This window comes from Myodes glareolus, chromosome 11 (genome assembly GCF_982192425.1).
Source record: "Myodes glareolus chromosome 11, mMyoGla1.1, whole genome shotgun sequence".
Classification (NCBI taxonomy): Eukaryota; Metazoa; Chordata; class Mammalia; order Rodentia; family Cricetidae; genus Myodes; species Myodes glareolus.
In genome coordinates, this window is record NC_142036.1 from 22,430,484 (window position 1) to 22,434,756 (window position 4,273).

Sequence of the window (4,273 nt, forward strand, 5' to 3'; positions counted from 1 at the left end):
CCCAAATTTTCAGCCAAAGATCAACCCTAAAAATTAGAATATAGAAGAATGAACACAATGATCACAATGATCAAATTCTCAAAAATCGAAGTTAAAGAAGAGCATTAGAATTAGCCAGTGAGCCCAAGGGGACTGGGGGGAGTGGATCAGTGGTTGGATCCTCAGCATAGTAAAAAAGAAGGAAGAATGAAGAGAGAGGAGGAGGAGGTGAAGGAAAGAGAAAGAACAAAGAAAAAGAAAAGAGGAGAGAAAGAAGGATGAAGAAAGGGAGGGAGGAAAGGAGGGGAAGGGAGGAAAGGAGGGGGGGAGGGAGAGACGGAGGGAGGGAAAGGAGGTAGGTAGGTAGGTAGGGAGGGAGGGAGGGAAGGAAAGGAAGGAAGAAAGGAAGGAAGGAAGGAAAGAAGGAAGGAAAGAAGGAAGGGGAAAGGAGGAAGAAAACACATTTTTAAAAAAGTATCTAGGATAAAAAAGAAGGAAGGAACCCATAGTGAACCAGTCTGTTTAACTGAAGCAGGAGGCGAGGCAATGAAATCCAGTCCCATGTTGCTTTAATAATGTTCTGAGATACATACTGTAGGGAAGTTTTGTCATGCGAGTATCATTCGGTGGACCTATATAACCCAAGATAGCCACAGTGCCACCAGACACATCATCTTTGGGGTCATCCCCTTTCATAGGCTTGTCACTGGCGGAAACATCACAGCATGTCACCTGAAGGTACAGGTGTGTGTAAGACAGGAATTTGTGCGTGTATATGTGCAGTTGTGTGTCCCGCACTTTTCTGTGAAAACTCACTCTCCTGGCGCAGGGCGCGCTTCCTGTACCAGGTTGCCACGAGTCTGGATCAATATCCTAAGAGTTGAACAGACACACACACACACAGAGATTGGATCATTTGCCCAAAGGGTAAATGTCAATCTTTATTCAACACACGTAGGCTTATATACTTGGAGGTAAGAGGATGAGAGCCCCCCTCCCACCTGGGAGTGAGATCATAGTGTTGACCGCCTGGCACCAGAGGACTGAGCCTCCATGCAGGGGGTATCGAGCTGGGAACCCTGACAGACAGATGGGAGGAGATTTAGGGCACCTGTGAGGACCTTCTTAGCAGGTGAAATTATCATAGCAATGACAGAAACAAGGCTTTGAACTAATTCCCCCCCCCCCCCCCTCGCTAGCAGAATGAGCAGGGGAAGCTAAGCTGGTTAGCATCTGTGTTTAGGCCTCAAGGAACAGGGAAGACAGGGCCCTACAGTTGTGCTTACCTAGAGGGCCACATGAGGTGTCTTCCACCTTAGTTTTTTGTGACAAAAACTTAGTCTTTTACTGAACAGGAAACTCTGTTTCAACTGGACTGGCCAGCGAGCCCCTGCATTGAGATTACAAGTATACGCTATTGCATGGCTTTCTACACAGGTTCTGAAGATGAACTCAAGGGCCTCATGTTTGTGCAAGGCAAGCACTTTATTGATGGAGCTTTTATGTAGGTCCAAGACAAATAATACTTTAAAAAAATAAGACGTAAAGGGTCAGAGAGATGGCCCAGTAGTCAGAGCACTGGTTGCTCGTACAGAGGGTTGGGTTTAATTCCCAGCACCCATAATGTGACTCACAACTAGTCGGTAACTCCAGTACCGGGGGATCTGATGCCCTCTTCTGACTTCCACAGGAACCAGGCACACACCTGCTGTAAAGATATACATGCAGGCAAAAATACTCATGTACATACAACAAAATAATATAACAATGCGTAAAACCATGATGAACTAACAAATTTAAGCAAAGGTCGGTATCCCTGGCATCTCCTGCTGCCTCCACAATGGTGTCTGTGCTGTGAGCACACCCTCATTACAGACTCACCTTGAAAATTTCACTCTGTGCTTGGTACTTCAAAGTCAACGGAGAAATTTGCTGAAGGAGTCAGTATCTTAAATAGAACAGGAATACGACATACAAAAGTTACAGGGGCTGCTGTGTTCAGTCTCTAGAAAATCTCTCAAATAAACAGGAGGGAACATCTGCTAGCTGCTGCAGACATCGGGGGACAGCTTCTTGGGGGACCTCTGACAGCTTAGATGAAGTGTGATAGCAAGCTGATTAGCTGTCACCTACCTGTCAGTGTTGACTCAAGGAGAAATAGAAAATCTGAAGTCAGACTCCTGGATCAACAACAAGTGCTATTGATTGCTGTGTTTATTTAATAGCTAGACTGTCCAGTGCATCTTTATTCCTTTGTCATTTTTACAAAGGTGTGCCGAGCATCACCTGGCTTCCAGACACTCTATTAGGTAAGAGAGATGCAATGATACTTCCCACGAATAGAGTCAATTCAGCAGAATTTAGGTTCATTCTTACAAAAAAACCTGGGCTCTGGAGCCCTGGTGAAGGAGTCAGCACATAGCAGAACTCTGTTTCTAGAGAAAAATCAGATTTATTGATGCTACTTTATCATATAAACTTGAGAATTATCTGTATTCTTTGGAGGAGACAGGACCAAGTAAGAGATAATTTAGGGAGAAGTTTTCAAATTAGTGTCAGTTGCCTGATATTCTCCTTCTAAACTCTCTCTCTCTCTCTCTCTCTCTCTCTCTCTCTCTCTCTCTGTGTGTGTGTGTGTGTGTGTGTGTGTGAGGGAGGGAGGGGGGAGGGGGAAGGGGGATGGAGACAGACAGACAGACAGACCTTGGGTGTTGTTCCTCGGGTCACTTCTACCTTTCTATTTGAGACAGGATCTCTCATTGACATGGATCTTTGACCAGTAGGTTAGGCTAGCTGACCATTAAACTCTAGGGATCCACCTGTGTCCACCTCCCATCTTGCCATCACTGGGAAGGCAAGCATGAGCCAATGAGTCATGTCTACCTCTTTACATGGGTTTTGAGACATTCAAACACAAGAACTCATCCCTGCACAATAGACACTGAACCCACTGAGCCATCCCCTCAGCTCTTTGACCATGATTCTTGATAGAGTTTGAAAAAGAGATCTGTGGATGCTCACCTTGTTTTTTTGTTTGTTTGTTTGTTTTTGTCCTTGTTTTTTTTTTGTTTGTTTGCTTTTTGGTGTCCTTGCTCATACAGGAGGGGCAATGCTACTGATGCTGGAAAACTGGGGAAGCGGGAGGGGAGCAAGGTGTTAATGGTAGGCATTTGTTAAATCTCAGCTCTGCTACATGTCAGATCGGCAAGGCTGGATAAGGCATGGATCCATGTAACATCCACCCTTGGGTATCCAAAGATGGCAGAAGGAAGCACAGATCCCTCACTTGAATTGTAGAAATGAAATTACATGGTAAGAATGTGTGGCAGGAACTGCTCTATCCCTGGGTATCAAGGAGCTGCCCTGACAGGATACTGGCCAGCTTCGATGGTCCCTCCCTGCTCACACCCTGGCTCCTTACCCACAGGCAGGATGAGTTCCATTTATATCACTTCAGAGAACAGCAAACCATGCAGAGGAGAAGGTGCTACCTATAAGTTAAATCATACCCATGTCTTGCTTCTGTACACACCTAAGGACATCTCTCATCTCACTTGGGCTTCCTAGTTATCCTCAGGGTACAAATTCTGTCCAGTTGGAAAGGCATCGGCTTAATCTATGTGCTACAGCAATCAGCATACGTGGATCTGAAGCTGCACCCAATTCTCTTCAGCTCTAGGGGGCTGCACAACTTCGCTATAGATGCTTAAAGCCTAGCTGGGGGTTCCATGTAATAATGATACTGCTTATCATCATTATAGCCATTTAATTCATACTTGTAAATACCCACCGGAGTCCAGTGTGGCCACTAAAGTAGGAAACAAATAAGATCTGGCTTTAGACTCTACAGAACATCTCCAGGAGTCAAGGCCGTGCAGGAATGGGGTAAAGGGCTCTCTTCCAATGTAGTGAAAAGTCCATGGCAACCCCCAAGGACTCAACTTTGGCTTCCCCTCCCACCTTTCCAAGGACGTACCAAAGCTAGGTGTTTCTGGGGATGCCACACACAGTAAAGGAGCTGGGATGCAGCTTGGGCAATGACGACGCAGGCCGGCCCCTAGGACTAGGAGAATGAGAGCCAGCAAGCCTGCTAGGGTTTTCCCGCACTGTGCTATCTCTCAGGCTCCTGCCTTTTTCTCCCCGGGACTTACTTTCCAAGACTGTGCAAACAACCAAGGCTCCCTGAACGCATTCCCCAGGGACTCCTATTTCTGGCTCCCTTGTTTCTCCTGCAGCTTGGAGCCTGCATTGCCCATGTCTGTGTGGTTTTCCTCCTGCCTCCGTGAGACTTGCT